The sequence below is a fragment of the Vicia villosa genome, linkage group LG2 (assembly GCF_029867415.1).
Source record: "Vicia villosa cultivar HV-30 ecotype Madison, WI linkage group LG2, Vvil1.0, whole genome shotgun sequence".
Taxonomy (NCBI): domain Eukaryota; kingdom Viridiplantae; phylum Streptophyta; class Magnoliopsida; order Fabales; family Fabaceae; genus Vicia; species Vicia villosa.
Window position 1 is genome coordinate 105,567,426 of NC_081181.1, and position 9,020 is coordinate 105,576,445.

The window sequence follows — 9,020 nt, forward strand, 5'->3', positions numbered from 1 at the left end:
TCAATTCTAAGAGTATTACAATTGCTTCTTAAAAGCGATAATCACAAACTGTGATATTTCTCTTAACGTTTAAGCTTAATCTCACTAATATATTACAACAGCAATGTAGTGAGCTTTGATGAAGATGAAGTTTCTGAGCTTTGAATTTGAACAGAGTTTCAGCAAGTTAATATGCGTTGTTTTGTTCAGGATCGTTAACCTTGCTTCTCATCAGAACTTCATATTTATAGGCGTTGGAGAAGATGACCGTTGAGTGCATTTAATGCTTTGCGTGTTCCGTACAGCATCGCATTTAATGTTATACGCTTTTGTCAACTACCTCGAGCCTTGTTCACGCTGTGTCTACTGACGTAGCCTTTAATAGCTTTTAACGTTCCTTTTGTCAGTCAGCGTAGCTTGCCACTTGTACTTCCTTCTGATCTGATGTTTGTGAATACAACGTTTGAATATCATCAGAGTCAAACAGCTTGGTGCAAAGCATCTTCTGATCTTCTGACCTTGAAGTGCTTCTGAGCGTGATACCATCAGAACTTCAGTGCTTCTGTTCTCTTGTTCTTCTGATGCTTCCATAGACCCATGTTCTGATTCTGCTTCGACCATCTTCTGATGTCTTGCCAGACCATGTTCTGATGTTGCATGCTGAACCCTTTGAGACAAAGCTTCTGAGCGCTGAATTATGCGTACTCTTTATATATTTCCTGAAAAGGAAATTGCATTGGATTAGAGTACCATATTATCTTAAGCAAAATTCATATTATTGTTATCATCAAAACTAAGATAATTGATCAGAACAAATCTTGTTCTAACATTTTGTTTAAGTAATGTGTGCTTGTGTGGGCAAGTTATGCCCTTGTTGTTATAATATTGTGTTTTAGTAGTAGAATAGTGTACATATATTATATGTTAAGGTGTATATAATTTTTTGTGTTTGTCTTGGAATAGAAGTGATGCTCTAAAGAAGAAAAAGTGATAAGGTGTGTCAACATCAAAAATTTGGATGGTGATGATGATATTCTTGATGATGTTCATACCAAGGTAAGTATTTTGTTGCTTTGTAGATTATAAGGTGACTATGAATTAAGGACTTTACACAAAGTTTTGATCACAGTGCATTCTAGAAATTGTGTTTGTGTTTGAATCAAAAATAGGACAAAACTAGATAAGTGAGTGGACTTCCATTGTGTACAAAAATAAGAGTGTTCTAGTGATTGATGTTAACTCAAATGATTCATGTTTAATCTTGATTTGTATGAGACATTAGAGCTTAGAAGGGATCGAGGCAAATTTTTTTGAGTAGTATGAGAAAAACCACCTTAAACAAGGCTACCCGTGAGTGTGTGATCTTTTGTAACCAATTTTGAGCCTAAAATTTTTGTTTTGTCAAGTGACTAAAAGGAAAACACAATGAATTTTGATAAAGAGAAGTGATTCACTTGACAATTCCTTTGGTAAACACTTAACCCAATAGTACTTGAACCTTAAATGGAAAGCATTGATGTCTTTATAGATGTAAATGTTTAAAGTTGGGGAGAGATGTTTCTTAAAGATAAAGAAAAGAAAGAATATGGTGGTGCAATGCATTCTTTGAAAAAAAAAGGAAAAACAATGATAAAAGAAAAAAAAATGTGTTAATAGTCTAAAGAAAAGGAAAGAATGCATTGTATGGTGAAAAACAAAAGGGTAACATATTAGTAGTGTTGTACATAAATAATGCTTTCCATGATCATTCACCCTTTTTGTTTCAATGGCCGTGTACATATAATATCACTTGTTTGGAACCCAGGCCAAGTTACAACCAAATGAAGTCCTCAGTGATCTTTGTCTCTATTGTCTCGTGTGCATAGTATAGATGAATATATGAATTGTTTTGGATGTGCATCATTACTAGTGAGTGTGATTTGTCCTTTATGCTATCATGGCAATTGTCCTTCAATTATTTTTGTGAAGTGAAACATAGGTGATTCATTCATGAACATTATCTTTTAATGCAATTGTGTTGAAAGTTTGTGTTCAGAAAGTGGTTCATAGTCATGTTAGAATCTTGTACAAGCAAGGAAGACTTATCTTGTAGGTATGTAACTCAAGTTTGAACCATTCAATTGATGTTGCTAACCTCATGTGATTCGATGATGTATGTTTTTGAGCTAGCTTTGTTCGAGGACAAACAAAGATCAAAGTTGGGGAGAGTTGTTAGAATCCCATTTGTGCATAGTTTGTACATAAGTTTTGTGGTATTTCTGAAACTCTTGTGCCAAATTTGATTACTTTTTGATATAATAGTATGTAAATAAATAACTTTGTGTTTATTTTCTAAATTAAGTTACTTTATTAACTCTTGTAATGTTTTTCTTTAGGTTTTAACAACTTTTGGGCAAGATGGAATGAGAAGAACGATCAAAGCAAGCTTGCAATGAGGGTGGAATGGAAAAAGAAGAAGATTTGTGCAAGGAGGTCCGCTCAGCGGAGCTGAAGCGGACCCAGGCAGGGATGAGCAGAAAATTCACCTCCGCTCAGCGGACCCTCTCCGCTCAGCGGACCCCCTCCGCTCAGCGGACCTACTTTTTCAACTTTTGTTCTTAGCCACATAAAATTGATGATTAAGCATGGTTAGCTTTGTTCTTATCATAACACACATTTGGAAAGAAAAGTGAGGGAAGAGAAGAAGAGAAAAACCATTTTTAAGAGAAAATGAAGATTTCCAAACATCTTTCTTTGATCTTCTTGAGTTTGATGTCACTAAATCTTGGTTTGTTGCTTGTTGTTGGAGCTTCCATGGATATGGAGGGCTAAGTTCCATCTTGTGTCAAGATTAGAGGTAGTTAGTTTGTAAATATGTACTTTCTTTGATCTATTATGTATGAACTTGGTTAATGATTAATACATGGTGAATATCTTGTTATTTATGTTTCATTTGTTGTTTTGGATCATTATTGAGAGATATGTTTCAAAGCTAGACCTAAAAGATATTCATCTATCAATAAACAAACTCTAGAGATAGATTTGTGAGTTGATATTCACAAGTATCAAGCTTTTAAGATTATCATGTTGATTGTCGGCATGAGAGATCATCTGACGGTGAATATGATAATAATCACGATATTGCTTTAGAGATAAACAGTATCGAGAGGATACGTGATTGTATTAATCATGAATAGGTTCATATATATAATCTTTAGAGTACATATGAAGCAAACTAATGAACACTAATCTTGACACAGTTTTACCAAATCGTTTTAAACCCGAATTTATTGTCTTTAATTTCTTTTAATGCTATTTATCTTTCATGATACTAAAAACATCCAGAGCCTTAACTCAAAATACACTAAGCTGTAGAACGGCGATAATATCGCATCAATCCCTGAGGAGACGATACTAAAAATACTTATCCTATACTTTCTAACACTTAGGTTGTAGTCTATGCATGATAACATAGGTAGAGATCCCTTATCCTTGACCTTAGGGCCATTCTTACATGTTAGCATTAGGTTAGAAATGTATGTTCCCCTTTTGCATAATAAACAAAAATCCATAAAACACCATAAAACATTAATAAAGGTTGAAAGTTAATAAAAAGGAATGGAAGCTCTCGTCCCTCTTGTTTAAGGGGATCACTTGAGTGGAGATTCCTAAACTTAAAAAATGCAAACCAAGAGTTGATTGAGTCTTCCTTGATTAAGGTTCACTCGAAACGCTCGACATACTTTTCTTTTGCTTTTAAGAGCATGTTACTTCCATTCCAATCCCAGCGTGAGTCTCCAAAGGTCGAGCGGCGGAGTGTGATGTAACTGTTCACTAAAAAATACCAACAAACAATAAAAAAACATAGAAAATCTTGAACAGAACTACGGCGCTCTGATTCTTCTTAAGAGGATACGTAGGCATAGAGGCAACTCTAGCGAGCACAATAATTATTAAAAAACTTTAGGTTTAATCATGCATTGCATTAGTATAGATACACCCTTTAGATAGAAACAAACATAGGTGGATACCATCGAGTACGATGGGCGTGAGGGGTGCTAGCACCTTCCCCTTGCGTAACCGACTCCCGTGCCCTGTTCTCTGGTCGAAAGACCTTTGTTCTTGTTTCGAGTTAGGTTTCTGATATTCCTTTCCCGCGATGGGATGAATATATTAGTGGCGACTCTGATCCATTTTTCGCGGTAGCGACACGGGTCAGGGACGGTTATTACCTTCCCCAAACCCAAACTCGAATCCCCAAACAATCTCTGTTCCCCGCCCTAAACCCAATCGGGGATGGAGAATTAAAAACCAAACTCGACCCAAACAGGTTCAGGGTGGGTTCAGGTATCCCCGCCCCGCCACCATCCATTAAGTGAAATCAATTTTTTTTTTAATAGAAACTTATTTTTTCAAAATTAAATTACTTTATAAATAATAAAATAAAACAATTTCAAAAAAATTCATACATACATTTCAAATATTCTAAATAATAAATACAAATCAAAATATCAAAACTTTAACCACATATTTAATATTCTAAATTATCAAAAATATATAATAATATACACAATGAAATAAACGGGGCGGGTTCGGGGACGGGTTCGGTATGGGTATGTTAGCTGAAGATTTCGTTTGAGAAGAATGTCCTTCGAAGATTTGGAATTCAAAGGAAGATGGTTACTGATGATCATCTTTAAAGATAAAAATGGCTACTGATGGCCATGCTTCGAGAATGATGTTTAAGTTGGAACAAAGATAGTTAGCACTGAAGTTAAATTCGAAAAGAATAGTCTTTGGGACTTAGACGTTTTTGCGAAATATGCGAAGTACTGAAGCTTAGCGTGGTTTCGTGGCATTCTCGATTTTAAATTATGTTGCCACGCGTCGAAGGGAGATTCAGGCGGGATGATTTGAATTTTGAAGTAGTTTATGTAATCGCACAAAGACAGATGGCGTCCCTGGATTTTCTGCGGGCAACGTGGCATTAGATTAGTGTAGGACCGTTAGGGTCGAAACTAGTATAAATAAGGGTATTAGTATTAGGATTCCGTGTGTTCATTTTGTACAAATCACTCACATATTGCTCAAGTATCAAGTGTTAAGAGAAAGAGTTCGCTGAGAAATGTACGTATGACACCAACACCATTTTAAATACATATGTATTTTCCTTTATTCAAGTATCTTTCGATATTACTGCGTTTTATTTACTTTCTGTCATTTACATTCCTGCACCCTTTATTTTCATGTCATTTATCTTCGAAGCATTTAACTTTTCTGCACTTTAAGATTCTTGCACTTTTACAGTTTTGTCTTATATTTTATCTTTAACTCACTTTTCACTGGTGTTATATTTACGTGTATAACAAGGTAATTGCTAATCTTTATTTCTTTGTTTAAGTATTTCTTATTTCGAGACACATCAATCATAGACATAATTCGAACTATCATGAATAACAACCTTTTTGACTATGTCCTAGGATCAATCTAGTCGATCCTGCGAGTAACCAAATCATATTTATTATAGTTTGGAAGACTAGCGGTTGTTTACCGGAAATCACCGTAAACAAATTGGCACGCCCAGTGGGACAGTGTCAAGCAGATTGTTATTAATCGATTGTTTTGTTTTGTCTAGAAAATATCAAGACCTTGTATGAACCTTAGGAACGGTAAATTAACAAACAGTGCACAACCGATTCCCAAACGAAGGTACAACAAGAAAATGGTCGTTACGACCAGTGCAGGGGGAGATCAAGATCCCCCACAAGGGTCAGGAACAGGAGCGGCAAATTCTACGCATGTTTCGACTTCTACTCAAGGAGCGCAGAACATACCGGGTCCGAATGGATCGAGACCCATGGATAGTTCCCAGGCTATACCTGAAAACAATACAGCAACGACAGGGACTATTCCTGTTTCAGTATCGACTACCGCGCCTCCATCCTCAAGTGCGAGCGAAATGCAACTTGCCTCGATGAATGCTGCAGACCAGTTATTTACCCCTGGATCATCTGCGTTCGAATGGAGACCAAACAGTCAATATGGAATGCCATATGCATACATGACAGGTACACGAGGAACAGGACCTACATATACTACAACTAACCCTGCGACGTTTTCGCCAAATGCTGGTTCAGTAGGTCGAAGCGCACAAAATACTGGCTTCTCTGCCCAAATACCCAATTTTACCACAAGTAATCAAGCAGCATTCCGACAAGAGATGGACGCAAGTAACCATGATATGTTAGGAATCCTGGCCAAAGAATTAGCATCAATCTTAAATCCTTTAGCAACAAATATTGCTAATACTAATCGGGAGAATATGGAAACTTTTCAAAAGATATCATCCCAAATGACCCGAATGGCAGAATTCATGGGAGTTCAACCACCCAAGCGAAGAAATAACCAATCCTCTTATCGAGAAGGGGATCCCATTCTAAAACGTATCCAAAATGCAGTTCCTCCGCCTAGTGCAAACACTGCTGGCGTGATTCATCCACAAAGAACAACAACGGTCGAAAGGAATCGGGTAATAGATTTAGAGGCTTCGAATCAAAGAACTGTTCCCGTCCAGCAAGAGTTTGAGGAAGAAAGACCCAGAATAAGGGTAGTAGGTAGGAACGAACACCCGGATGAAGTAGTTCAGAGAGTCAGAAGAGAAAACCTGGCTACAGAAAATAACCTAACTGCCATGATAGAGAGAGTTATGGCCAATAATGGCCTCAGTACTGGACTTCGACGTCCAAATTATACATCCCCCATAGCGGATTATGTTATGCAAGCAGAATTACCAAGAGGGACCAAAGTACCTAAATTCACAAAGTTTTCAGGGGACACTAGTGAATCAACGGTGGAACATATTGCCAGATATTTGACAGAAGCAGGAGATTTAGCAGGGAATGAGGATTTAAGGATTAAATACTTCCCTAGTTCGCTGACAAAAAATGCTTTTGTTTGGTTCACTACCTTACCCCCAAATTCGATAGATGCTTGGGCACACTTGGAAAGATTATTCCATGAACAATTCTACATGGGTCAAACCAAGATAAGTCTGAAAGAATTGGCTAGCATCAAGAGGAAGTTCATAGAACCTATAGATGAGTACCTAAATAGGTTCCGTTTGTTAAAATCAAGATGTTTCACGACCGTCCCGGAGCATGAACTAGTCGAAATGGCTGCCGGTGGTTTAGATTATTCAATTCGAAAGAAACTTGATACTCAATACCTAAGGGATATGGCCCAGTTGGCAGACAGGGTTCGACAGGTCGAACGCTTAAAAGCAGAAAAGGCTAGGGCAAACAAGGGCTACAAGAAAGAAAGGGTAGCGTACGTCGAAGCAGAAGACGTTGACAGTGAATCTCTCGAAGGCTCATACAGTGTAGAAGAGGTCGAAATAGATCTAGCCGAACTAAAAGAAGCACCACCTTATGCTTGCAAATTACTTACCCCTGCCAATGGGAAAAATCCAGTAGAGAATGATAAGAGCGATAGATTTCCTAAGAAAACTTATACATTTGATGTCACTAAGTGTGACGAAATATTTGATTTACTAGTGAAAGATGGCCAAATGATAGTGTCTCCTAATTCTAAAATTCCTCCGTTAGAACAACGGAAGAAGAGAGGTTTTTGTAAATATCATGGTTTTTTAGGCCATAAAACCTCACAATGTTTTCTTTTCAGGGATCTAATTCAGAATGCTATCAAAGATGGACGTTTGAAATTTGCTGATAAGGCCAAAAGCCACATGAAGGTCGACACAAACCCCTTGAACATTGCTGACACTAACCTGTGTGAACCACTTGATGTCAACATGGTAGACGTGTCTGAAGTCGAAGTTGCTGAACTAGAGAAGATGTCAACTGGAAAGCAGGCTACTGAAGGCCTAAATAACTATACAGTCTTCAATACTGATGTTGAAGAATCCTCCAATACAGAGATGATTGAAGTTTTGAAAGAAGAAACCAGCGAGGCCACCGAGGACCTTAGGGCGAAACTTCAACAAATTCAGATTTCTGAAGTTCCCCCAGCAGTTGTTAACATGGTCAATGTTCGACGCCCTTTGTCTGAAATAGACGAACTGGAAAAATGGTTGACAAGGCAAAAGGGAAATATTGAAATTCCGCCAAGAGGAGAGACCCTAAAAGATTATCTCTGGAATTGCCATGAAAAGACTGGCGGAAAACAATGGATGTGTCCAAGATGTTCGATTATGCTGAATCGAAGGGTCCAGGCTAACTTCGAAAGGGCCCTGCGAGAAAGATTGGAACAACCATGGAGAGGAGGAAATCCTTTGCTAAAGGTATACCCAAAGATGGAAGAAAGCTTGGTGGGCTTCCTGGTCAAATGCCACAGGGAAAACACTGAAATTGCACTATGTCCCAGATGTGGAGCAGTCTATGACGAAATGCAGGCACGGTCATTCAAAAGGGTGTATTGCTATATGGGTAGAGAAACTCAGGGACTTCGCCCTAACCTGTATGGTTTTGATATATGGACTCCATCGAAGAGACCTGACAGTCCACATCCTAGAGCTTGAAGAGTCACATTCAAGGTCCCTGCAGACATACCTAGGGACAGATGGATGCAAGCTGGTGCAAGGACCAACAAATGGCGAAATTGGGACCAAGGGGGAAGGACTTCAATGGCGTATAGGAAACAATTCCAAACCTCAAATCGAGAGATGTACAGGTTGGAAAACTACAAAGGCAAAAATCCTATGTCTAGATCCCAATGGAGAAGACACCAGAGGATGAAGAAGGCTCAAAGAGAATATAAACCGAGGGAAATCGGAGAATCTAGTAGCAACCAAGTCCCAACACAGGGGGCAAGGTCAAGCAAACCTCCAGTAGAACACAAATTGTTCGATTCTGAAAATGAGAAAGAAGAGGAAAAGATGCATTCTAGCCTTTGGAAAGAAGATGATAGAATGACAAATGATTTTGACTCTGATGGGGTATCATCTATAAATCTCAACTGCAATGTCGTGTCCGTACTGCCTCATGAGTTTAATCAGGAAACTGAAGTTGAAGACTGTGAAGAGGCTGACGTCGAAGAGATGGCGA